This window comes from Doryrhamphus excisus, linkage group LG21, assembly GCF_037039965.1.
Source record: "Doryrhamphus excisus strain RoL-2023G ecotype Guam linkage group LG21, RoL_Dexc_Guam_v1.1, whole genome shotgun sequence".
NCBI lineage: Eukaryota > Metazoa > Chordata > Actinopteri > Syngnathiformes > Syngnathidae > Doryrhamphus > Doryrhamphus excisus.
In genome coordinates this window covers 2,862,108-2,877,127 of record NC_136377.1, presented here as the reverse complement: position 1 = coordinate 2,877,127, position 15,020 = coordinate 2,862,108, and the positions used below count along the sequence as shown (strand labels likewise).

General features: G+C 40.5%; 1 protein-coding gene across 2 annotated transcripts in view; it reads right to left on the bottom strand.

The window, feature by feature from the left end:
* Nucleotides 1–15,020, bottom strand: part of nrip1b (nuclear receptor interacting protein 1b) — a 57,063-nt gene that overhangs the window by 18,062 nt on the left and 23,981 nt on the right. Inside the window, exon 2 of one of the 2 annotated variants that reach the window (XM_058088284.2) lies at nucleotides 11,801–11,989. The exons of the other annotated variant lie outside the window; for it this stretch is intronic. The gene's annotated coding sequence lies outside the window, so the exon portion shown is untranslated. The remainder of the gene's footprint in view (nucleotides 1–11,800; nucleotides 11,990–15,020) is intronic. 2 annotated transcript variants of the gene reach the window in all.

Here is a 15,020-nt window from a genome sequence, read left to right as displayed (position 1 = left end):
CGCCTGGGAAGCCTCACCAGCCAGGACAAGTAATTATTCCTATTAAGAAAGTCAGTCATCATTTTAGGACCTCCCATAAAGAACAGCAAGCAGAAGAGTCCGGATTTCCCATACATTCTATTTATTTATTTGCAATGGGACTGCCACAAATTCATTGGAGCCGCCACAAATTGATTTAGCGCTGCCTGTTAGGTGTCGGCATGTCCGAATTCCACCGCATTTTTTTGGTCATCAATACAAGCGGTTACGGAAAACGATGAGCTGAAGACTCTCCCAAGTCAAATATGTAAACCAGGGGTGTCCCAACATCAGCTTGTTTTTTTTATTTTATTTTTTTTTGGCACATTATAGCAAAAAAATACATATCAAAAATAGAAAATATATAAAAAAAGGCAAAATGTAACAAGAGTTCATGGGCACTGGATCTGCGACGACAATTGATTCATCACACAATAGCTGAAAAACAACTTCAGACCCTTATTAGAGCCCTCTTGGTATAAAATAACACCCCTATAGTCACCTTTACACTATGTATGACCCAATAGAGTAGACGTACACATTCACAGAATTCTGATGGTTTATGGTTTCTTTCTTGACAGCGTACTTCCTGTGTTGGCTACTGTCTCAATGTACTGTAATAGCGGCTTTAAATGCCTTCGCTCTCATAATACTTACATAATTGTCGATATAACAAGAGTAAATAAGCAGCAAATAAAAGTGAGGGACGACTAATGTCTTCATTTATTATTTATTTTCTTTCATTTTTATTCTTAAAATTGCGTTTAAAAACTAAAAATAGGCCATAACCAACCACAAAAACAGCAACCATTTTAATTAATTTTTTAAAAATTGCGGGCACAAATGTTCAATGTAGTGAGGGACGAATAATGTCTTCAATTATTAATTATTATTTATTATTATTGGACTGCTATGCAACCCACCATCGCAAATAGATTACAGTCCTGTATGCTTAAAAATTTATTTTAAAAACTAAAAATAGGCCATAACCAACCACAAAAACAGCAACCATTTTAATAATTTTTTTTTAAAATTGCGGGCGCAAATGTTCAATGTAGTGAGGAATGAATATTATTTATTATTTATTATTTATTATTTATTATTTATTATTTATTATTTATTATTTATTATTTATTATTTATTATTTATTATTTATTATTTATTATTTATTATTTATTATTTATTATTTTTACCTTATTATTGGACTACTATGCAACCCACCACCGCAAATAGATTACAGTCCTGTATGTTAAAAAATTGATTTTAAAAACTAAAAATAGGCCATAACCAACTACAAAAACAGCAAAAAATTTTATAATTTTTTAAAAAAATTTATTATTTATTATTTATTATTTATTTTGATTTAGTATTATTTTTTATTATTACGTATTATTGGACTACTATGCAACCCACCATCGCAAATAGATTACAGTTTTTATTATATTTTTATTATATTTTATTATAGATTACAGTATTTATTATTTATTATTTATTATTTATTATTTATTATTTATTATTTATTATTTATTATTTATTATTTATTATTTATTATTTATTATTTATTATTTATTATTTATTATTTATTATTTATTATTTATTATTTATATTGATTTAGTATTATTTTTTATTATTACGTATTATTGGACTACTATGCAACCCACCATCGCAAATAGATTACAGTTTTTATTATATTTTTATTATATTTTATTATAGATTACAGTATTTATTATTTATTATTTATTATTTATTATTTATTATTTATTATTTATTATTTATTATTTATTATTTATTATTTATTATTTATTATTTATATTGATTTAGTATTTTTTATTATTACGTATTATTGGACTACTATGCAACCCACCATCGCAAATAGATTACAGTTTTTATTATATTTTTATTATATTTTATTATAGATTACAGTATTTATTATTTATTATTTATTATTTATTATTTATTATTTATTATTTATTATTTATTATTTATTATTTATTATTTATTATTTATTATTTATATTGATTTAGTATTTTTTATTATTACGTATTATTGGACTACTATGCAACCCACCATCGCAAATAGATTACAGTCCTGTATGCGCCTCAAGAGAATTGTGATGTGACGTCTAAGCAAGAAAAAGCATGATTGACATTTTTTTCCCCCGGTACATCCCCGTAGTGTGAGAATGGTCTGGTCCGGGATATTTCATTATGTACATAACGACTGCCATTAATCGCTCTTAACAAGAGGACACAACCTCACCTTGACAGTATCACAGAAGGTGGGGGCATGGAAATTGAAATTCACCCCACTAAAGGATCCACCGCCTCCTTTTGACCGACCGTGTCGGGGCTCAGGGGGGTGTGGGGGGGGTGTATGTATGGAGACAAGCCAGAAGTAATATAGAAGCTGCTTATACACATAAAAAAAGTTAAAAAAAAAAAAAAAAAGAAGGGCAGTGAAGAGGGAAGGGTAGAAGTACATTTATAAATAAAAGTGGGGGGGGGGGGGAATGCCGCAGTGGGGTTTGCCAGCGGGGGCCCATGCCCTTGACATACTGACATGGGCACAGGGAGGGAGAGGCGGGATCCTGTCATGTGACACTTGTCATTTGTCTGATCACCCACCTAGCCCCGGCCGCCCGGCCACCTGGCAACCGCCCCCCCTCTCTCTCTCTTTCCGCCCATTCCCTAATATTGTCCCCCACCTTTGTGCGACTGTCCTCCGCTGACCTGACGCCGCTTAAACCGCCCCCCCTTCGACTCCCCCCCCACCTGTGAGCACAGCTCCCGCCCCCCTACACGCTCCGCCCCTCTGCAGTCCCCCACCCGTTGTGCTCTGTCAGCCCTCCCATTTGCCGCCCCACCGCCCCCCCCCCCCCTCCAGCGGCTGTGCAGCAAGGTCAGGCAGGTCACTGTGTCCTCATCTGTAATCCGCTGCCATTCGTCAGCAGCCCCGGCCCAGGCTGGAGGAGAGAGAGAGAGAGGAGGCAGGCGCCCCGACGAGGGGAGAATGCCCAATTAGGCAGCTGTCACACACACACACACACATACACACACACACACAAACACACAACACGTACGCACGCACACACAGCACAGCTTTAAAGGAAGACAGCGAGGGTGGAAGGCTGCAAGAACCTAGCGTCCAAAAGGGGGGGGGGTTGGGACGGGGGTGGGGGGCGGACACTTTCAGCTGTGTGTGTTTTGCAGTGAATGTGTTGAGGGGTCAACGATAGTTTAACGTACAGTTTATAGTTTTAACATTTACATAATCTACACGTCATTGTATGTACATCTAATATCTCACTATATGAACACACGCGATATTGATTTAGAAATCATCTGATTTAAATATGTAATCATTTCACAGCCCTAATACATACATGATATCTTCACAAAAAAACATAATACCCGCACAACATGCATTTTCAACATCTGATAGAATGCTCCCGTTCAGAAAAATAGACATGCAAAGAAATGCAGCAAATTTTAGGTTGTTGCGCAGCGTTTTTCTGTCCTTGTTAGACCCAGTTTGTTCTGCTCTCTGAAGGGAGTAGTTAACAGCATGGTAAGAGATTTTGCTGATACCAAACGCTGATACTACATTACCTTGTATTGGGTCCAGAATGCTGAAACTACATCACCGTGTACTGGGTCCCAAATGCTGATACTACATCACCTTGTATTGCTGATACTACATCACCTTGTATTGGGTCCAGAATACTGATACTACATCACCTTGTATTGGGTCCAGAATGCTGAAACTACATCACCGTGTACTGGGTCCCAAATGCTGATACTACATCACCTTGTATTGCTGATACTACATTACCTTGTATTGGGTCCCAAATGCTGATACTACATCACCTTGTATTGCTGATACTACATCACCTTGTATTGGGTCCAGAATACTGATACTACATCACCTTGTATTGGGTCCAGAATGCTGATACTACATCACCTTGTTTTGCTGATACTACATCACCTTGTACTGGGTCCCAAATGCTGATACTACATCACCTTGTATTGCTGATACTACATCACCTTGTATTGGGTCATGAATGCTGATACTACATCACCTTGTATTGGGTCCAGAATGCTGATACTACATCACCTTGTATTGGGTCATGAATGCTGATACTACATCACCTTGTATTGGGTCATGAATGCTGATACTACATCACCTTGTATTGGGTCCAGAATGCTGATACTACATCACCTTGTATTGCTGATACTACATCACCTTGTACTGGGTCCCAAATGCTGATACTACATCACCTTGTACTGGGTCCCAAATGCTGATACTACATAACCTTGTATTGGGTCCAAAATGCTGATACTACATCACCGTGTATTGGGTCCAAAATGCTGATACTACATCACCTTGTATTGCTGATACTACATCACCTTGTACTGGGTCCCAAATGCTGATACTACATCACCTTGTATTGCTGATACTACATCACCTTGTACTGGGTCCCAAATGCTGATACTACATCACCTTGTACTGGGTCCCAAATGCTGATACTACATAACCTTGTATTGGGTCCCCAATGCTGATACTACATCACCTTGTATTGGGTCCCCAATGCTGATACTACGTACGTGGGTAAGTTAACTCATGCCAACACTACGTCATTTACCACACACATCAAATAGCAACGTAATAATCTTCCGCCGGAGATTTGTGGAAACACGAGCCGGTCCGTGGGTCAAAAAAGGTTAGGGACCACTGTGCTGGACCAAAGGTTAGGGACCACTGTGCCGGACCAAAGGTTAGGGACCACTGTGCCGGACCAGAGGTTAGGGACCACTGTGCCGGACCAAAGGTTAGGGACCACTGTGCCGGACCAAAGGTTAGGGACCACTGTGCCGGACCAAAGGTTAGGGACCACTGTGCCGGACCAAAGGTTAGGGACCACTGTGCCGGACCAAAGGTTAGGGACCACTGTGCCGGACCAAAGGTTAGGGACCACTGTGCCGGACCAAAGGTTAGGGACCACTGTGCCGGACCAAAGGTTAGGGACCACTGTGCCGGACCAAAGGTTAGGGACCACTGTGCCGGACCGCCCACTAAGATTTTCATTCATTCTCATCTTGTCAAGGATAACTCACACACAACTCGCCACGTTTTAGTCATCAAAGATCCATGTTCAGCTCGTGACTGTCTCGTTTTTGTCCAGAAAAAAAGATTTGTCAATGACAAAAACAACAACAAGGTAGCGCCAAAACAGTCTGTGGCGATCCAAATGTATTTGTGGCGGGCCGGGAAATACCGTGGTGATCTGAAGCCTGCTAAGAGCAGGGCAGCAAGCCTGGACATTCCGGGTTAAGGCAAGGAGATTACTATTGGGACAAAAGGAAACAAGTGTTGGGCATTACCTGCAACAACAAGCTTCAAGAGGTCATCTGGCCTCCACCATGGCCCGGGTGCTATTTGGATCCAAGCCACTCAACCAGGCTCTCTGATCCAGTCAGCCGTTAAAACAAACCCAAAGGTCAACATGTACGCAACGACAACTGACAGCCATTCTTTACAATCTCAAACAGATTAAAATATGTAATCATTTCACAGCCCTAATACATATCTTCACAAAAAAACATAATACCCGCACAACATGCATTTTCAACATCTGATAGAATGGTCCCTTTCAGAAAAATAGACATGGAAATAAATGCAGCAAATTTGATGTTGTTGTGCGGCGTTTTTCTGTCCTTGTTAGACCCAGTTTGTGCTGCTCTCTGAAGGGAGTAGTTAACAGCATGGTAAGAGATTTTGCTGATACCAAATGCTGATACTACATCACCTTGTATTGGGTCCCGAATGCTGATACTACATCACCTTGTATTGGGTCCAAAATGCTGATACTACATCACCTTGTATTGCTGATACTACATCACCTTGTACTGGGTCCCAAATGCTGATACTACATCACCTTGTATTGGGTCCCAAATGCTGATACTACATCACCTTGTATTGCTGATACTACATCACCTTGTACTGGGTCCCAAATGCTGATACGACATCACCTTGTATTGGGCCCCGAATGCTGATACTACATCACCTTGTACTGGGTCCCAAATGCTGATACTACATCACCTTGTATTGCTGATACTACATCACCTTGTACTGGGTCCCGAATGCTGATACTACATCACCTTTCATTGGGCCCCGAATGCTGATACTACATCACCTTTCAATGGGCCTCGAATGCTGATACTACATCACCTTGTACTGGGTCCCAAATGCTGATACTACATCACCATGTATTGCTGATACTACATCACCTTGTACTGGGTCCCAAATGCTGATACTACATCACCTTGTACTGGGTCTCAAATGCTGATACTACATCACCTTGTACTGGGTCCCAAATGCTGATACTACATCACCTTGTACTGGGTCCCAAATGCTGATACTACATCACCTTGTACTGGGTCCCAAATGCTGATACTACATCACCTTGTACTGGGTCCCAAATGCTGATACTACATCACCTTGTACTGGGTCCCAAATGCTGATACTACATCACCTTGTACTGGGTCCCAAATGCTGATACTACATCACCTTGTATTGGGTCCAAATGCTGATACTACATCACCTTGTATTGGGTCCCGAATGCTGATACTACACCTTGTATTGCTGATACTACATCACCTTGTATTGGGTCATGAATGCTGATACTACATCACCTTGTACTGGGTCCCAAATGCTGATACTACATCACCTTGTACTGGGTCCCAAATGCTGATACTACATCACCTTGTACTGGGTCCCAAATGCTGATACTACATCACCTTGTACTGGGTCCCAAATGCTGATACTACATCACCTTGTACTGGGTCCCAAATGCTGATACTACATCACCTTGTACTGGGTCCCAAATGCTGATACTACATCACCTTGTACTGGGTCCCAAATGCTGATACTACATCACCTTGTACTGGGTCCCAAATGCTGATACTACATGACCATGTACCACCAGATTCCAAACGACTCGAATCGTACAATTGGATCATCTATCACCCGTGAACACATCTGTTTTGAATAACGGGGGAACTAATCAGTAAAAATGATAAGAGGGACAAATCCACATGACAATTTATGTTCCATAAATTCATGGCTGCAGCCTGTACTTATTGATTGTACAGTCAAATGTTTTTTAATCAAAGGAAAGCGTCAACACAGACCTTGCCAGCTGGGAATCTGACCAAGACCTTAGGACAGGGAGGCATTACGAGGTGCTTTTGGGACTGGAGTGCTTTCTTAATGTTTGTGGTTGACGGTCAAGAAGTGTCACAAGAGCAAAAGGACACTTATGCAATAAATTATGTCTGAGCAGAGAACACAATGCCAAGGAAATTTATTCATATTCCGCCAAAAAAATGACAAATTTTATTCTAAAGTAGTCAAGTTAAAAACCAAACATGCTGGAAAAAATCCTGATTCCTTTAACCCTTAGATGCACAAGTGGGTCAAAAATGACCCGGTCAGGTTTTTTTTTTTTTTTTAATATCTTCGTAATGAAAAATTTTAATCATTTCATATTCCAGGTATTATTCAAAAATCATATTTTTGATATCATGCCATTCACATTTTTAACTTATCTTTTATACATTTTAAGAATTTTTTGTTTTTGTGTTACTACCTAACATAAGTCCCTTCAGCTGATACTACATCACCTTGTACTGGGTCCCGAATGCTTATACTACATCTCCTTGTATTGGGTCCCAAATGCTGATACTACATCACCTTGTATTGGGTCCTAAATGCTTATACTGCAACACCTTGTATTGGGTCCAAAATTGCTGATACTACATCACCTTGTATTGGGTCCAGAATGCTGATACTACATCACCTTGTATTGCTGATACTACATCACCTTGTAGTGCTGATACTACATCACTTTGTATTGGGTCACGAATGCTGATACTACATCACCTTGTATTGGGTCCCAAATGCTGATACTACATCACCTTGTACTGGGTCCCAAATGCTGATACTACATCACCTTGTACTGGGTCCCAAATGCTGATTCTACATCACAATGTATTGCTGATACTACATCACCTTGTACTGGGTCCCAAATGCTGATACTACATCACCTTGTACAGGGTCCCAAATGCTGATACTACATCACCTTGTACAGGGTCCCAAATGCTGATACTACATCACCTTGTACTGGGTCCCAAATGCTGATACTACATCACCTTGTACTGGGTCCCAAATGCTGATACTACATCACCTTGTACTGGGTCCCAAATGCTGATACTACATCACCTTGTACAGGGTCCCAAATGCTGATACTACATCACCTTGTACAGGGTCCCAAATGCTGATACTACATCACCTTGTACTGGGTCCCAAATGCTGATACTACATCACCTTGTACTGGGTCCCAAATGCTGATACTACATGACCATGTATCACCAGATTCCAAACTTTTATACCTAACATAAGTCCCTTCAGAAACAATCAAGCACCTTCTGGTTCTACTTGTTTGCTCACCTGAGGATGGCCCTCTAAAGGGCATTGGAAACCCAAACCCGACTGATCAATAGACACATGCCAACATTGTTCGGTAGACCGAGCACATGGTGTGAGTGGATGCATACACCGAGCCGTCAGTACGTGATCCACAGCAGATTTTTTTTTTTTTGACGTATGAACAATAAATCATATTTATGCTGCATTTATTTTGGAGAAACATCAGAAGAAATGTCAGACATTTTAGTTTAGTTTAGATCAGGGGTTTCAAACACGTGGCCTGCAGGACACTAGTTTGTGGCCCCCCGCCTTGATATGAAAGTTTAATGTTAGTGCGCCCCGCGCAAGTTTGATATGGATGCTGTATGGTATCATGTACCCAGAAAAAATTATTACGTTTGATTAATGTTCATGTTAAAGGTTAAATAACTGTTAATAGTTATCCTCCCTATCCGTGTGGAAGTGGTAAGTTTTTGGCTATTTAAGTTAAAAGGAAATAACTTGAAGGCTACCGTTTAGGTCGCTAGCTCTCTAGTTTGCGAGTTAGCATGTGTCTCAAGACCCTGCAGTTAGCATGTGTCTCAAGACCCTGCAGTTGCACAATATGTTGTAAATAAAAAAAAGTATAAATGTGACTATAGTCGTGTTTTGTCATGTCTACAGGGCTCTAATAATGCTTTGTTCATTTTAATCTGAAAAAAATAATTTGTCTACCCACCAACTATATGTGGTTTCTTAAGTTTTTATTATTTGCCGTTTTATTATTATTATTATATTTATTTATTACTGATTGATTGATTTTTTTTATTCTTGATTTATTTATTTTTCATCTTATTTTGTGCATAAAAATAAAAGTTAAGATATTTGAGAACAGTGGAATGTTTTATCAGAGCTTTTATTGTCGAAAATCGGAACCAAAGCACTGAAAAAGTTTGTATATTTTTCAGTTTTTAATAAATTCACTCAAACACAAATTAATGTAGAACACACTCATTAAAATGTCATTATATCGCAGTATTTCGGATATTTGTGAGGCTTACAAAATCAACAGGGGATGGAACAGACGATACAGTTTATGCTGTCAGTCTCAGTAAACAAGCAACTGACAGCCTAAATCGTTTCAGACGCGTCCCTGAGCTAGAAGTTAGTCCAAGGTCAGGGTAACCTTGATCTTTGACGGCATGTCGTCACTTCATACTTGAGTACCAATTTTTTCAGAAACTCCCTTGAGGTAATACAAATATATCCCGCTGAGGTATGGCTACAATGTTTCGTGGAGGCCCCTGAGATCATCTGACAAGTTACGTGATACACTGATACATCGGTACCGGTACAGACGTGTACCGATTTACCACACGGTGGAAAGACAAAAGCAACAACCGTTACCATATACCACATATCATATATCATATACCTAGAACTATACACTAAGTTGTTCGGATAGCGAGCTAGCCATCGCATTTTCAAGTTTTTCTTGATGCCGTTAGCCAAGAGTGGGTAAACTTTACAAACAAAACAAAACTGTCCATGGGAGCCAGAATATATATTTAACACACACACTATTTTACGCTTATACCGTATTTTCCGGACTATAAGTCGCACTTTTTTTTCATAGGTTAGATGTTCCTGCGACTTATACTCCAGAGACTTCTAGAACTTGCCTTCCAAGAGGACGAAATGTCTGTTTTGGTCAAGTAGTTTGGAAAATAAATTACCCGCAAAATATGCGACTTATACTCCAGTGTGACTTATGTATTTTTTTTTCGACCTAATTATGCATTTTTGGCCTTGTGCGACTTATACTCAGGAGCGACTTATAGTCCAGAAAATACAGTAATCGACTGAAAAAAGAATCGTTACCGTCCAAATAACGTATTTTCTGGACTATAAGTCGTACTTTTTTTCATAGGTTGGCTGTTCCTGCGACTTATACTCCAGAGACTTCTAGAACTTGCCTTCCAAAAGAGGACGTAATGTCTGTTTTGGTCAAGTAGTTTGGAAAATAAATGACCCGCAAAATATGCGACTTATGTATGTTTTTTTCTACCTAATTATGCATTTTTGACCTTGTGCGACTTATACTCAGGAGCGACTTATGGAGCGACTTATAGTTCAGAAAATACAGTAATTGACTGAAAAAAGAATCGTTATCGTCCAAATACCGTATTTTCCGGACTATAAGTCGTACTTTTTTTCCTAGGCTAGCTGTTCCTGCGACTTATACTCCAGAGACTTCTAGAACTTGCCTTCCAAAAGAGGACGTAATGTCTGTTTTGGTCAAGTAGTTTGGAAAATAAATTACCCGCAAAATATGCGACTTATACTCCAGTGCGACTTATGTATGTTTTTTTCTACCTAATTAAAAATACATTAATCGATTGAAAAAAGAATTGTTACCATCCAAATACTGTATTTTCCAGACTAGAAGTCGCATTTTTTTCCTAGGTTGGCTGTTCCTGCGACTTATACTCCAGAGCGACTTATAATTGAAAAAAGTGTTTATGTTCCATAAACACTGGACTGCACTTTGAACATCAGACCACATCATATTCCGAAATTGAATTTTACAGTTTTCTTGTTTTTTTTTTACTGAATAAGACATCCGACTTGCAAGTTGTATTTTCTGAACTATAAGTCGCTCCGGAGTATAAGTCGCACAAGGCCAAAAATACATAATTAGGTAGAAAAAAACATACAGTCGCATTTTTTGCGGGTAATTTATTTTACAAACTACTTGACCAAAACACTTTTTTCATTTATAAGTCACTCTGGAGTATAAGTCCCAGGAACAGCCAACCTATGAAAAAAAGTGCGACTTATAGTCGAGAAAATACGGTATTTGGACAATAACGATTCTTTTTTCAGTCGATTACCGTATTTTCTAGACTATAAGTCACTTCGGAGTATAAGTCGCGCTAGGCCAAAAATGCATAATTAGGTAGAAAAAAGTCACACCGGACTATAAGTCGCTTTTTTTGCGGGTAATTTATTTTAACTACTTGACCAAAACAGACATTACGTCCTCTTGGAAGGAAAATAAAGTGTCCAGTGTTTATGTAACAAATTATTTTTTTCATTTATAAGTCGCTCTGGAGTATAAGTCGCAGGAACAGCCAACCTAGGAAAAAAAAGTGTGACTTATAGTCCAGAAAATACGTAGTTTTAGTTTTGTATTTGTTCGCTTGCTATACCCAAAATGAACCGTGATGTTAAAATGTGATTATTATGTACTCCGGTTACTATGGTAGCAACGTATAATAAATATATTTGAGTTACATTAAGATACTTTACCCACCTTAACGCTTGCATGTATGTGTTTGAAAGTGCGTGTCTGTGGTTGATGGTTTTATGTCCCGCTCCCTCCTCCCCGGTCCTCTTTCCTGTTCCTCTTTAATGTCACAGGGCTGGCTCATATGACCTTGAGCACCAGCATTGGCACATAAGAGCGAGAGCTGCCTCGCCTGTGGGCGCCCTTGAACTGGATCTGCAACACAAAAAAAAAAAAAAAAAAAAAAGATGCCTGATAGACATCTCAGTCTTCCTCTTACACCCCCCCCCCACAACCCCCCCACCCCTTGACAGCTCTTTCATTCTCAATCTAAGACAGTCCTTATCTGTTTCCCCCTGGGAAGAGATTTATCAGGATGCTGTATCTTTAACCTCTCTATTGGACAGGAACAGAATTCCAACATTTCGGACCGGCTGCAAAAACAAAAGTGATCAACTCTATGCATCATCACTGAGCCATTTGGGAAGAAGCTACAGTTCAGTTGTGGATGAAGCCACTGCACTGCACTTCGACGGAATCGAGCACCCAAACAAAGCATCCCACATGTCGGGTTTCCAATGTAAAAGTGATTTTTCGGAGCGAACCAACCGTCCATGACAAGAGGTGTTCACGTTCATTCATTCATTTTCTACCGCTTATCCTCACAAGAGTCGCCGGGTGCTGGAGCCTATCCCAGCTGTCTTCGGGCGAGAGAGGCGGGGTACACCCTGGACTGGTGGCCAGCCAATCACAGGGCACATATAGACAAACAACCATTCACACTCACATTCATACCTATGGACAATTTGGAGTCAAAAAAATTGGAGTCAAAAATTGTTAAAGAGGTCAACAGTCTTTCAAAGAACACATTACTAACAGCACTGAATTCATCACACAACAACTTAACACTCAAATGATTCATTCATTCATTTTCTACCACTTTTTCCTCACGAGGGTCGCGGGGGTGCTGGAGCCTATCCCAGCTGTCTTCAGGCGAGAGGCGGGGTGCACATTGGGCTGGTGGCCAGCCAATCACAGGGCACATATAGACAAACAACCATTCACACTCACATTCATACCTAACCTAGCATGTTTTTGGAATGTGGGAGTAAACCCACGCATGCACGGGGAGAACATGCAAACTCCACACAGAGATGGCCGAGAGTGGAATTGAACCCTGGTTTCCTAGCTGTGAGGTCTACGCGCTAACCACTCGACCACCGTGCAGCCCTGTTTACGTTCATGTACAAGAAATTTTCAGGCGTATTTTCCTCCCTGTTCCGTTCTATAAACTAATGTTTTCATGACGTTCCGGTGTACACCCTGGACTGGTGGCCAGCCAATCACAGGGCACATATAGACAAACAACCATTCACACTCACATTCATACCTATGGACAATTTGGAGTCGCTAATTAACCTAGCATGTTTTTTTGGAATGTGGGAGTAACCCACGCATGCACGGGGGAGAACATGCAAACTTCACACAGTGGAATTGAACCCTGGTCTCCTAGCTGTGAGGTCTGAGCGCTAACCACTCAACCACCGTGCAGCCCTGTTCACATTCATGTACAATAAAATTTCAGCCGTATTGTCCTCCCTGTTCCGTTCTATAAACCAATGTTTTCATGACGTTCCGGATCCCCTATGAAGACCTTTGATTTTCCAGAGTAAACACAAGGGTACAAAGTCTAGCTCTGTACTGTCAAAGTGGGCTCTTAAAACAAGAGCTAAGTTCACCGTAAAAAACATACGGCGGGCTTGTTATCAGCGGAAAAATATTTCCTACAACTGTAATCCGGGTCACTAAAGTTCAAGGAACCTGTACCAGTTTTCCATTGCCATGTGAGAAGAAACGCCATTTTTTTTAATCATTCATTCATTCATTCATTTTCTACCGCTTTTTCCTCATGAGGGTCGCGGGGGTGCTGGAGCCTATCCCAGCTGTCTTGGGGCGAGAGGCGGGGTACACCCTGGACTGGTTGCCAGCCAATCACAGGGCACATTATAGACAAACAACCATTCACACTCACATTCATACCTATGGACAATTTGGAGTCAAAAAAATTGGGAGTCAAAAATTGTCAGAGGTCAACAGTCTGACACACTGTGTCATCTTTCAAAGAACACATTACTAACAGCACTAAATTCATCACGCAGCAACTTAACACTCAAATGACTCATTCATACATTCATTCATTTTCTACCGCTTTTTCCTCACAAGGGTCGCGGGGGTGCTGGAGCCTATCCCAGCTGTCTTGCGGCGAGAGGCGGGGTACACCCTGGACTGGTGGCCAGCCAATCACAGGGCACATTATAGACAAACAACCATTCACACTCACATTCATACCTACGGACAATTTGGAGTCAAAAAAATTGGGAGTCAAAAATTGTCAAAGAGGTCAACAGTCTGACACACTGTGTCATCTTTCAAAGAACACATTACTAACAGCACTAAATTCATCACACAGCAACTTAACACTCAAATGACTCATTCATACATTCATTCATTTTCTACCGCTTTTTCCTCACGAGGGTCGCGGGGGTGCTGGAGCCTATCCCAGCTGTCTTGCGGCGAGAGGCGGGGTACACCCTGGACTGGTGGCCAGCCAATCACAGGGCACATTATAGACAAACAACCATTCACACTCACATTCATACCTATGGACAATTTGGAGTCAAAAAAATTGGGAGTCAAAAATTGTCAAAGAGGTCAACAGTCTGACACACTGTGTCATCTTTCAAAGAACACATTACTAACAGCACTAAATTCATCACGCAGCAACTTAACACTCAAATGACTCATTCATACATTCATTCATTTTCTACCGCTTTTTCCTCACGAGGGTCGCGGGGGTGCTGGAGCCTATCCCAGCTGTCTTGCGGCGAGAGGCGAGGTACACCCTGGACTGGTCGCCAGCCAATCACAGGGCACATATAGACAAACAACCATTCACACTCACATTCATACCGATGGACAATTTGGAGTCGCTAATTAACCTAGCATGTTTTTGGAATGTGAGAGGAAACCGGAGTACCCGGAGAAAACCCACGCATGCACGGGGAGAACATGCAAACTCGAGGGTGGGAATTGAACCCTGGTCTCCTAGCTGTGAGGTCTGCGCGCTAACCACTCGACCACCGTGCCGCCCTTTTTTTTTATCAATGAAAGCTTTTTTTTAAAAGCATAAAACGCCATGCATAGACAAAAACAGTGCAGGATAAGCGAGAGAGAGAGAGAGAGAGAA